At 37.0% G+C, this 13,115-nt stretch overlaps 1 long non-coding RNA gene across 5 annotated transcripts; it reads left to right on the top strand.

Moving 5' to 3' along the window:
* Positions 1-760: 760 nt before the first annotated feature.
* On the top strand, positions 761-9,345 carry LOC111988657 (uncharacterized). 5 transcript variants are annotated; one of them, XR_010631399.1, is made up of 5 exons: positions 766-1,129; positions 1,208-1,377; positions 1,542-1,600; positions 8,213-8,424; positions 9,072-9,345. It is a non-coding gene; the product is annotated as an uncharacterized LOC111988657 (long non-coding RNA). The 5 variants fall into 5 exon arrangements; XR_010631400.1 differs by having other exon boundaries at positions 9,060-9,345; XR_010631398.1 differs by lacking the exon at positions 9,072-9,345 and having other exon boundaries at positions 761-1,129; positions 1,215-1,377; positions 8,213-8,767.
* Positions 9,346-13,115: the final 3,770 nt, after the last annotated feature.

Genomic DNA, 13,115 nt, shown 5'->3' with positions numbered 1-13,115 from the left:
AATTATATAATGTATTTACCAATTCAAATTAACAATTATGTCTCTTTATCAATTATAATGTTTATATAGAAACAGAATTGAAAGTTTGGAATTTTAGTAATAAGTTTATGATTCCGAATGTTCCAATTCTTCAATCGTGATCATTAGTTGATTTCTCAATCTTTAGAGCTAAACTTCTAGATTATGAATTAAAAAGTGAACACATAGGATTGTATTGGATTTAGTTCTTTTCAAAGTATGTACACAACTGCATTAATCCTTGACCTTTTGTACAAATGCCAAACCAGGTATGTACACAGCAAATAGACTCTTGACTTTTCTTTTTTGGTTTCTCTAAACGTGTTACATTACATGGGATGAACTTAATTAGTGCTATATTAACAAAATAAAAGAGAAGAAAGAGAAAGTTCGTAATAACCAGCATACCCTTTCAAAAATAACAACTATGCATCTTTGACATGAATAATGGGATTTTTAACAAAACAATTAGAGATAATGGGATTGCAAGATTGGCTGTGGGACTTGATCAAACACGTAATTGAGATTATTAGGAGATATTAGATCATAAGGTTTAGTAACGTTCATGTACTAATAATCTATAGGAAAAAGGAAAAAGAAACAGAATTGAAAGTTTGCAATTTTATTAAGTCTTTCAAAAAATCCACTCTCTAAAAATTATGATTACCACACAGAAATCAAGAAAGAAGCTACAGGTACCCAAACACTAATTTTTTTTTTTTTACTTTTCACATCTAATCTAATCTAATGTAATCTAATCTAATACTATATATAATAGCAGAAGACTCTAAAGAGGTGCTGCCACATTAGGAAAAAAACCTATCTAAAAAACTGACACGTATAGAATTAAAAAAGTTTGAAAGACCGATCGTCACATGGATTGAAAGCCCATTACACCGTATAAGGGAGAAAAAAAAAACATAAAAACCCAAAATATGGTTTAGAGAGACATACGTTGCAGAAAGGGAGAACCGAGAAAGAGAACGGCAGAGAGAGATTTAATTTGTCATTGACGGTGGAGAGAGAAAAATCTGGAAAGACAGTCAGGCCTTTTCCACCATCAGATCACCGTAGCCTCCATCGGTATGGTCTCTGTTTTTTGGTACCGAAGGTTAGCATACTCCTTTCCTTTTCAAATACTGTTTTTGTTGTTTGAAAGACTGAAACTTCGATTGATGTATATCCATAGTTTGCAGTAAAAAAAAACAAGCGTTCTATCAAGGGTCTCTCTTCTTCTCAAAAACCCTTCGTTCCAGGAAGAAAAAATGCAAAGGACGGAAGATGAGTCCCTCTGCCTATTAACAACGCCTCCGACAAGCTTCCTATCCATTCTCTGACTTTTTTTCTTTCTAATTTGCGGTATGTTTCAAACTTTTACAATTATAGTTGGGTTTGGTTCTAGAAATTAAGGTTGAGGCAATTGAAATTCTGATATGTCACTATTATTGTTAAATATTTTCGGTAATGGGTTTGAAAGAATTTTTCTCTTTCGGATTTAAATCATTCAATTTCTTTCTCTGCAGAGATGAAGTGGAATCTTATCTTTGTTCAATCTAGAGTATCTAAATTCATCAAAGCAAAGGTACCAATTTCTTTTCCTAATATTCTCTTCCCTTTGCCTCTCTATTTGTTTAATTTCGGGAAAACCTCCACAAAATGAAATCCTTCTAATTCTTTAAACTAAATCATTTCACTTTAATTTTTAGGTTTTGTTTGGGATTGAAATTATGGGATTTCGAAATCTAAAAATATAATGTTATTTTATTTAAACATTGTTGAGTCCCCAGGCCCTAGACCAATCAAAAAGGGAGCCACTAAAAAAAGCGAGCAACTGGTCATCGGATTTGTCCAAGTCCTCAAAAGTATGCCAGTTTCGCTCCCTCCAAATACACCACATTAGGCACAGAGGAACTAAATTCCAAATACTAGAAGAGTGCTTTCCCAACCAATTCCACCAACCAAAAAGCGTATCAACAACCGAACTTGGCAATACCCAATTGATCCCAAAAGATCTGAAAACTAAGCTCCACAGCTGATCAGCTTTGTCGCAATGGAGTAGCAAATGATTTACCGTTTCCCCACTACAACGACACAAAATGCACTAGTCAACAAAATCAAAGCCTCTACCCACAGATTATCCCAAGTAAGAATCTTCTCCCAAGTTGCATTCCATACAAAGAAAGAGACGCGCGGAGGAACCTTAACCTTCCAAACACCTTTCCAAGGAAAGATAATAGATGAGGGACAACGAAGCTTATTATAGAAAGAGCGAATGTCAAAATTCCCCTTCTTTGACAACTTCCACCTCATACGGTCTCCATGCTCAGAATGAGGTAAATTTGAGCCTAAGGTACGAAGGAAATCCTCCACCTCTCCCGACTCCCAATCATTTGGTTCCCTAAGTAAACGAACATTCCAACTTATCCGAGCCTCAGTCCCCAACCTTTCGAGAGACGAGGCCTCAAATGCCTCTCTATTATAAGCAATCTCATACACTACCGGCAAGGATAGATGGAGTGGTAGCTCCCCACACCACCGATCCGTCCAGAATTTCACTCTATCTCCCATCCCTACCTCAAAGTAAATGCATTTACAAAACACCTCCTAGCCTTTTCGGATGCTTCCCCATAAACCACACCCGTGGACACCCCTACCCAACTTGGAAGACCAACTCCCCTTCTCTTCCCCAAACTTCAAAGCTACAACCCTCCTCCAAAGACGAGTCTCCTCCACCCCAAACCGCCATAACCATTTTCCTAATAAGACTTTGTTGAAAGTAGTAATTTTCCTTACTCCCAATCCACCATTCGCCTTAGGAGCACACACCTTATCCCACCCCACCAAATGAGCCTTGGAATCCCCCCACAAGAAGTCTCTTTGGATCTTCTCAATCTTATTAGCCACATGCGAAGGGATGATAAAAAGAGATAAATAATAAGTAGGAAGGTTAGCTAACGTACTCTTAAGCAACGTCAGTCTTCCACCTTTAGACAAGTACAGCTTCTTCCACCCAGCCAACTTTCGCTTAATTTTCTCCAAGATAGGATTCCAAATAGAGGAGGACTTGTGGGAAGCCCCCAACGGCATACCAAGCGATGTCATAGGCAAAGCCCCAATCCTACAACCCAGAATCTCTGCCAATGCATGCAAATTGTTTACCTCCCCTATTGGAACCATCTCGCTCTTCAAGACATTAACCTTCAAACCTGTCACAGCCTGAAAACAGAGGAGAAGCATTCGAACATGAAGGATCTGCTCCACTTCAGCATCACAAAACAGAATAGTATCATCCGCAAACAAAAGATGCGAGATACATTCCCCTTCCCCCCGTCTATCATCAGCCTTAAAACCCCTGATCAAGCTAGCACCTTCAACTCTTTTCAACATCCTACTTAAAACCTCCATTATAATCAAAAACAGCATAGGGGATAACGGGTCCCCTTGTCTCAGACCCCTCGTGCTCTTAAAAAAGTTAGCTGGGGTCCCATTAACCAAAATAAAGAACTGGACAGTTGAAATACAAGTACGAATCCATCTACACCACTTCTCCCCAAAGCCCATTCTCTTCAAAAGATCTAAAAGAGCCTCCCAATTCACGTGATCATAGGCTTTCTCAATGTCAAGCTTACAAATAACCCCCGGATCCTTACTCTTCACACGACTGTCAAGACACACATTGGCAATAAGGACTGAGTCAAGAATCTGTCTACCTCCCACAAAACTATTCTGAGACTCAAAGATAAGTTGATCTAAAACCAGCTTCAAACGATTTGCCAAAACCTTAGACAAGATCTTGTATAAGCTCCCCACCAAGCTAATAGGCCGAAAATCTTGAATATTGGAAGCATCATTCTTCTTAGGAATTAATGCTATGAAAGTAGCGTTCAAAAATTTCTCAAACTTACTGTGGAGAAAGAACTCCTCAAAAACTGCTAGAATATCTCTTTCCACCACTCTCCAATATTGGTGAAAAAAGGCCATAGAGAAACCGTCTGGACCTGGAGCTTTATCTCTAGCCAACTCATTGACAGCTAGAAGAATCTCCTCCTTCTCAAACCTCCTTTCGAGCCAGCCCCTCTCCGATCCGTCTATCTGATCAAACTCCAAACCTTCTGCAAAAGGCCTCCACTCCTCAGTTTCCTGATACAAATTTTTGTAAAATTGAACCACCTGGGCCGCCACCTCGGACTCCTCCTCATAAATCACCCCATCCACCTCCAAAATACTTAGATGGTTAAACCTTCTACGAGAGTTAGCCACCTTATGGAAGAATTTGGTATTATTGTCTCCTTCCTTAATCCATAACATTCTTGATTTCTGTCTCCAAGAGATTTCTTCCAACGAGAGAAGTTTCTCTATTTCAGATCTCACCACAACTCTCTCACATGTCTCTGTAGTAGAGAGGCCAAACTCCCCTTCCTTGGCATCTAGCAATTTCAAAGCCTCAAGAAATTGAGACTTTTTGCGCCTGACGTGACCAAACTCCGAACGGTTCCATTGAATGATATCTTCCTTCAGAGCCTTCAATTTTTTGGCAAACACAAAACTGGGAGTACCATAGAAAGAATGTCGATTTCACCCAAAATGAACTCTATCAGTGAACCCATCCGTCTTTAACCACATATTCTCAAACCTAAACGGACTTTTCCCCCTCGCCATTCCCCCTACCTCCACTAGAATAGGGAAATGGTTTGAAACAGGGCAAGGTAATATCCGTTGGACCACATCCGGATATTGCTCCTCCCAATCATGAGACACCAAAACTCTGTCTATCCTAGACATCGAAGGCTGATCTGAGCCGCTAGACTAGGTATAACTCCCTCCCTCCAAAGGCAAATCAATCAAATTAAGGTCCTCGTTAAACTCCGGAAAAAGTTCCATAGCCAGGGTGAGACGGGAATTACCCGAACGTTCACTCGAAAAATGGACAATATTAAAGTCCCCAATGCAGCACCATGGGACGTTCCAACATTGCTGAACACCAACCAACTCGTCCCACATTAGCCCCCTCGCATTGTTGTTAGTTGGACCATAAACCCCAGAACACGCCCAGCTAAAGCCATCCCCCACCCCTTTCCACCGAACAGACACAGAAAAGGAACCCACCATGAACTCCAACCTCTCTAAAACCCTCCTATCCCACATCATCAAAACCCCGCCCGCCGTCTGGACAGCATCTAAAGCCACCCAATCCACATAAGGACAACTCCACAAGCTGCCAACCATGTGTCTGTCCAAGCCAGTAAGCTTAGTCTCCTGAAGACAAATTACATCACACTTCCATTCACGCAATAAATTTTTCACAATCAAACGTTTTCGACAGTCATTCAGACCCCTAACATTCCAAGAAAGAATTTTTAAATTCATAATGACAAGAAGAACCCAACTGTAATAATAACTCAGCCGCCAACACTACCTACCATCATAGTTAACCAAAGATTGCAAATTCCTCAGCTCTCTCTTCCCTTTATCCCTATTAATGACAGCTTTTCTAGAAACTGTATCTTTCCTGTTCAACACTTTGGCATCCTCTATCTCTTTCTCAATCTTTTGTAACAAAGCAATACATAACTTCTCATGGCGACTCAGAGGCAGCCCAACCAGTTTACTAAATCCAGGAAGTCTGTTCTTCACCCAACTAGAAATATCCACCGTATTCATACACTCCAAAGCCTCATTGCCACAAAACAAATCAATTGACAAAGGCAACCTAGAGGGAGTGATAGACATTAGAGGTAAGCTATCCTCTCCACCCAAACCCAAATCCGAATGTTCAATTCTCCCACCACCAAAGTACTCACCCCAGGGACATCACACTCTGCCTTCATGGGTATCACCGCTACGCTGGGCTGATCATAATCCAAGGCCTCTAACGGCCTGAGGTTGGCACTGCTGTCCCAGCCCCCTTCAACCCCATTATTAACACCCATAACCACAAGCCCAGCCCTCGATAAGCGCCAAAAGAAACCAGAAAGGAAAAGCTCAACCGATGACCGCGAAATCACCGTATCGGACTTACCCGGTGGCAACATGGGCTCATCGGAGCTGGTTCCGGCAAAGAAAGAGCCGTCGGCCCCCATCGGAGGCTTGGCACACCGGTCCGACCCTTCTAGCTCAGTATTGAAGTGTTGGGGAGGAGACTTGGGGTACGTCTCTATCGTCGGAGCCTGGGCTGAGTTCTCTTCACCAGTCAGAGAACTCTCGCCCACTTCAAAAAAGCTTGGGCCCGAGAAAACTTATAAAAAATGACCCTTAAGTGTATCGGTCAGCAATGGGCTTGTGTCTAGGCCCAACCCAGGTTTTTCTCCAGCCTTTTTATTATCTCCAGCCTTTTTACTTCCTCGTGCAACCCATTTTAGGGCCCTTGGTGCTTCTATATTGCAGTCCTTGTCCACTGCCCGTGACACCACTTTGCACTTCGTATCTCCCCCTTTCCTTCTATCCAAGAAGACTCGTCTGCTCCCTGTCACTTCAACCTCCACAATAAGACTTCTTCCTGACCAGCAAGATCTCCTAACAGCACTCTTCTTCCCTTTTATATAATCTTTTGAATTCAAACTGAAAATTGGGCAACGTAACCTAGAGTCTACCTGATTTTTTACCCCTACCTCTGTCTCCTCATTAATGCTCAGCTCCTTCCTGTCCCCTCCCACCACCTCCATCTTATCAGACTTGCCCACCGGAAAAACCCCCACTTTGGCACCTTTAAGTCTCTGGTTCACCCCCTTCTTCTCCTCTCCTAACTGAGTCTTCTTCCCCTTGGCTGAGTAACCTAGCTGCTTTAGTTGCTTTCTATCCTCTATTCCTCCATGCAGTCAGTTTTCTTAAGCCTCTTATACTTTTAAGGTCTATTTTAACCAAAAAAAAAANAAAAAAAAAAAAAAAAAAAAAAAAAAAAAAAAAAAAAAAAAAAAAAAAAAAAAAAAGAAAGATAAGATTTGTTCTAGATAAAATTTCCTTTTTTCGTTTTTCCCTTGCCCTTTGATCTGATTTTTTGTTGTTCATGTTATTTTTGTGTTTTAGTTTAAAACCAAATGGTAGACCCTTTGGTAAAACGGTATTTAAACTGTGTGTTTTAATTGTTTTATGGCTATTTTGGTTGGGTTTTTTTTAAAGGTTTGTGGGTTATATTTTGGTTTGCATTTGGGTTAGAATTGGTTTTGTTTACATATTTGGAATTAATGTTTTTTATTTACTCATCTCCATTAGAATTTAGTAGTTGCAATGGACATTTGGTTTAAAATAAAATTACAAGTTGTTTTGATATTTGCTTTTGGCCATAACTTCATTTTAGCGTTGAAATCATGGCCATTGTAGAAACTTGAATCATGTGCATTAGCTTTATGTTCATTATTTATTCTAAGAATGGCACTGTGTTTTGCTATTGGCTGAATTGTTGCATTAAATTATATTATATATCCTGTTATTAATTGTTTTTTTAGGCATTTTACTACTTGACACCAGTAACATCTATATTTTAGTTGGATACTGTTTCTTCTGTCGTTGAATATATTTTTAATGTAATGCTATTATCAATTTAGGTTCAAGTTTGGGTATTTTGGTTGAATTGTTTTTAAGCTAGATTTGGGGTTAGATTTTATCTATACTACTATTTAAGGGACTTCTCTTATTTGGACTAGATTTTTTTCTGGTTCCAAAATACCCCTAACACTCCTAAGGTTAAGTAGAAACAAAACTAAAGGATAGTCAAGTAAAAATACATGTATAACTCCCACTAAAAACATGCCCAACAAAATCGTAGCATTCTCTAAGGCAAGTTGCTTAGAATCACCTTACCCACCTTTTCCATGTATCCTATCTTCACACAGACTGCCCCAAAAGAGAAAACCTCCAAAAAGACTTTGCTCCACCCTTTCTCTCTCTCTCTGTAATGTTTGGGTAGATATTGAAGAATAAGAACTGCAAGGGAAGATGGCGAGCAACTGCTTGGTCAAAAAAAAGAAAAAAGAAAAATTACTATTATTCTTTCTCTCTTTTTAATCTTTGTAGTTCGTTTCTGTTGAATTTTGTTTGTTACGATTGGGTTTCACACAGCTTTGTTAATAATGTATACATACCATTTGCATCATAGGAATGGTTCTTTCCCTGCAAATATACACCCACAATTTTTTATATTTTCCCTTTTTTTTTTGGGTGAAGCTAACGTCTTATTACACCATCCATTTTTCTCTAGAGTGAACAGATTTTGTGTTGTGAAATGATAGATCAAGTTAGTGTTTCTGTGGTAGAACATTGTCAAGTCGTGGAGGCAATAGCAGAGCACACAGTAAGGACGCAAGAGAAATAAAATTCAGCCTCTTTATCCTATTATGCTTCTCCTTCGGCGGTTATAAGGTCAAGTGTAGAATTTTCACCAATGTGATTGTGTTTATATTCCCTACTTAGGTATAAGTTTATATGGTTTTAATGTGTTCATTTCTTTTCTTTTCAAATTTGGTCATTGTACACCTTTCAAACTAGGTGGAAGAGTGTCATTCTTTTCTGCAATCAATGGTTAATATGGATTATGTGTATTTTTTGTATTCTCAAAGAGCTTAAAGTTAATGTGCCAAGGCCTTCACTTGGGTATCATTTTGGTGGGCAGCAAGTGTTTGATGAAAGTTGTGAGTATCGGCACTTTGTAGCAAGTGGTTTGTAAAAGTTGCAACTTTGACTTAAGTATTGGGATAAAGGCTTATTTAAGGGTTTATAAAAAAAAAATGAAAAGACTTATTTAAGGTTCATGGTCTTCTTTATTGGTTCTTTGGGAATTTCAGTCCTTTTTTAACATGCTCTTGCAAGCTTTGTTCTTATACGTTGGTTTGTCTCTTCTTCCCTTAATATATTGCACTCTGCTTGGGTGGAATTTTGTTTCATTCCTGATTTCTTTGCCTCCATATGTGAATGATTTTTAGTTTTTATTTTTGGCTCAAATGGTTCTAATTTGTAGAAATCATTGTATTTGGTGTGTAATTAACTTTTGGGATTTTATTGCCAAATTAGACGAATTTATGGTGATTACCTTAGTTGTTCATTTTGAGTTTTGATGCTAGGATTAATGTGGGAACTGTAAAGAACTTGGAAGTATTTGAGGTCTCAAAGAGTATAGATGTGATGCTAAAGGGAAAATAAGCCTCCTGTAGGTTTCAATGTCAAGATTACGGGTCCACAATCCAAATTACATATGAATCAACCAAATATGTGGTGAAAGGTTTTAATAGATCTTCAAATTCCACATTACTTTTACTTACAATTGTAATTTTGGTCTATTTTTGTGGTTTATACTATTGTATTCATCTTTTTTTAAGCATCCTATTGTTTAGCAAACTTCGTGTTACAGCAAGGGCACAAATATGGAATTGATACTTGAACCCGTGATAGGAAAAAAATTTCTATTGACTTAAGTAGTTGTATAAAATAATGCATATGAGTGAGTGAATCCTGTTCTCATATTTTTCTTTGTTTGTGTTAACCTTTGGCATTCTTATGCTTAGCAATAAAGTCAATAATTTGCATAAATTATAATTTGAGATTAATATATTTTCCAATCACAAAAAAACCTAAGAGTGTGATGGGGTAAAAGTCAATAATTTGCATTAATTATAATTTGAGATTAATCTATTTTCCAAATTGGATAGTTAATTGTCCTTTGTGTAGTCTAAATTGGATAGTTATAGTAAGAATCCTGTAATCGTGACAAACATAGTTTGTATAATTGAGGTTTTTTGTATTTTCCCAATTCAGTATGTCTTCATTTCATTTGACCATATTTAAGGGAGTTTCTCATTATTTATAATAATAATAATAATAATAAGGGAAGGGTTTTTTTTTTTTTTTCTTTGAAAAAATCAGTGTATTTCTTTTAATTGTCTATGGAGTTATCATAATATTTTTATGATATCATGATANTAAGTCATTGGATTTCTTGATTACTGTTCATGGAGTTTCAAAAAATGGGTTCAAATACCCTGAATTCTTATTTGTGTTACTTATTTGTGCTAGTTGCTCACTTCTTGAATGATTATTGGACTTTTCTGCAATGAGATTGTGTGTGTTTGTGTAATGTGGTTTGAGTTTGAATGGAAATGGGTGCTACCACATGGTAAGCTATAATTCTCCGGCACCCACAAGGTCTGCCTCTCTCTCTGGCCACTGGCATTTTACGTTCTACGGGTTTGAAAGGGCACACAAACTCAACACCCAAATAGAAACGGATTCCCTATTACATTCATGTGTAATTTTTAATAATAAAACATTCATTTGCAATTATAGATCAAGTAAATCAATTCTAAATGAGATTTGTACATGTGCAATTTGTCTACTATATGTAGAGGTGGATCTCTTTTCCATAATATCCTTCTTATCTGCACAATTTTTTTCTACATTACCTTCTTCATTTCTTTCTTCAAGTATACAGTACAAAATTTTCAAGTTGTCAGAGCTATAAGCAAATCAATCATGGTGTCAAGTTACAGACACAATATTTTCACAAAAATTTTATAATAAAATTTATATGACTTGTTGTTAATAGTAGATAAAATAATAATAATCTCACTAGTAAGTCCTAGTGAGAACTAATAATAATTTACTGTTTAAATTTAATTATGAAATTATTATTAAAATATTGTGTCAATAGCACTATTTTTTTTCTAAAGAAAAATAGCACGCTAATTTAAAAAGTTTAAAAATACAATTAAATGTCATAATATTTTCTCAATATTCTTTTTAGTTGTAATCAATCTTAGTATAATATTTTTTATTTTATTTTATTTTATTTTGACATACAAAAAACAACTCAATTGTCAACTGTTTTGAAAATTTTGCCAAAACTTGTTGTATTTTAACACGATTGCAATTTTTATTTAGTAATTTTCCTTGCATGATGCACATGTATCCCGCTCAAACTACCTTTTATTTTTATTTAAAAATTTTTTTCTTCACTTTTTTCTCATCCACCGTTTCTTCCCTATTCCCGTCAAGCACTTTCCTTTTCCTCCACTCACCATCTTATCTCTTCTTCACCTAAGGACAGTTTGTCTTCTTTCACCCAAAAGACAAGAAGAAAGAGATATATTACACACACACAAAAAATGAGAGAAGAAGAAGCCACGGCAAAAGAAGCAGCAGCTCGCAGTAGAAGAAGAAGAAGCCCGCAGCAGCAGTGGGTTTATGTTGGAATTGAAAATTGCACATTTGATTTAGAATTTTGCAGTCTATTTGGTTGGTTAGAATTTGAAGGAAAGGAAAAGAAAGAAGAACCAGTATGGGATTCTTCTTTTGGGCTTCTTGCAATTGGTGAAGAGGGAGCATAGAGTGTAGAGAAATTCTCCATGACGGGTATTTATTTTTTATTTTTATATATAGACCCAGTTTGGATTTGGCGTCCACGTTTTGTATCATTCAGCGTTTCCTCTTTTTTTTTTCTTTTTTTTTTTTGTGAACAGTAAAATCATTGTGCGAGAGACAAAAATTACTGTTTATTACTGTTCATGCACTGTTCACACAATAAAAAATATTAAAAATGAGTCACACGGTACTATTTACACATTTAAAATTTATTTTGTTACAATGTTTTTAGTTTTCAGTTTCAGCAACAATAAGTTCAATCCAAACGGACCAATAGAAATCTGGTTATATTATAAAAAAAAAGTTTTTTTTTTTTATTAGAAAGAGAAAAAGAGATGAACAATATGCGTGTATGGGCCCATAGTACGGGATTGGAAAGTCAAGTGTGGGGACAGAGACCAGTGTGCGTGCGTTTCAGTTTGTGGAGTTTGTATGCTTAATGAAAATTAGAGTGAGTGAGAAGTATAATTTTTAAGGGGAGAAAACAACAACATAGTATTGTGGAAAATTTACAGTGGGTAAAGCAAAATTTACCTTGTATAGCAAAAAACACCAAAACTGCCTCTATTTGCTAATCCAACACGGTAGATAACAACACACATTGCTGCAGTGACATCTAAAGAGAGACTTGTTGATTACCTAGCTCAAGATGCAAAAATAAACTTTGGTTATTATATTCACTCACTTTCTCACTGCTCTCTGAATGATCTCTTAACGGAGAAGCTTATGTACTTTTTCATCTCTGTGAAGTATGAACTTTATACTTAAACTGCAAGCCAATCTCGGATTGGCTAAATTCGGGACATAAAACAAAAAGTAACGCCCATGAATGATCATAAAAAAAACGATTTTTTTTTTTTTAAAATTTTTTTTTGGACAAAAGGTTAGTAAACAAAAAATTTGGGAACTTAAGAAATAAGTTGAATTCCATGGCTTACTTCAGTTTCAGGAAAAAAAAAAAGTTTGAACTTAACAAACAAGTTTATCTTATGGCTTATATCGGTCTTGATCGTATATAAGAGAAGCATGTATTGTACTAATATTGAAGTGATCATTTGTTTGTAGTAGCAGTAGTAGAAGTTCATAGGTATTGATGGCTTACATTCCTCCACACAAGCGTCACTTATACGAAGCTGCTGGTAGTAGTGATAGGCATAATAGACCCTCACCAATCCCACAATCGCTTGTTCCTCAATTCAGGAGGAACCTTAATTTGAGGAGGTTGCCACCCAAACCCTTTTCACAAAGAAGTGGAAAGATCGTTTATAAGTATGCAGAGCAGGCTATTTCCACATGGTTTCCTGTTGGTTTGGATCACAATCACCAGTTTCCATCTTCTGTACATGTTGACTCAGTTCCCTTTCAGCTTTTTGAAAGAACAGCAGGAACAAGTCCACTAGTTTTGTTCAACAACAACAATCATCCAGGTAAATGTTACTATTTTTCTGCTCAGATTTTTTTTGTAACTAATTATTAATAATGGGATTGTTGGTTTTGGTTAGTTGAGCAAGTGAGAGTCCATGGGTGTATATAGCAGAAAATGTTGTGTCAGACTTGCTTTCTTCCTTGGAGAATGTCAAGAATGAAACCTTGGACTTGGAAGATGTCAAGCCAAAGTTGGTTGCTAGATTTGGGAAAATTCTTTTTCATGAGTAAGTCATGCTTCTATTCTGCTCTCTGAGTTACTGTTTTTGGTTAATAGTTTTTTTTTTTTTTTGGGGGGGGGGGGGGGGGGGGGGGGGGGGCGCCCT

Source organism: Quercus suber, unplaced genomic scaffold, assembly GCF_002906115.3.
Source record: "Quercus suber isolate HL8 unplaced genomic scaffold, Cork oak 2.0 scaffold_214, whole genome shotgun sequence".
In the NCBI taxonomy this organism is placed as follows: Eukaryota; Viridiplantae; Streptophyta; class Magnoliopsida; order Fagales; family Fagaceae; genus Quercus; species Quercus suber.
This window is presented reverse-complemented; position numbering and strand designations above follow the sequence as displayed.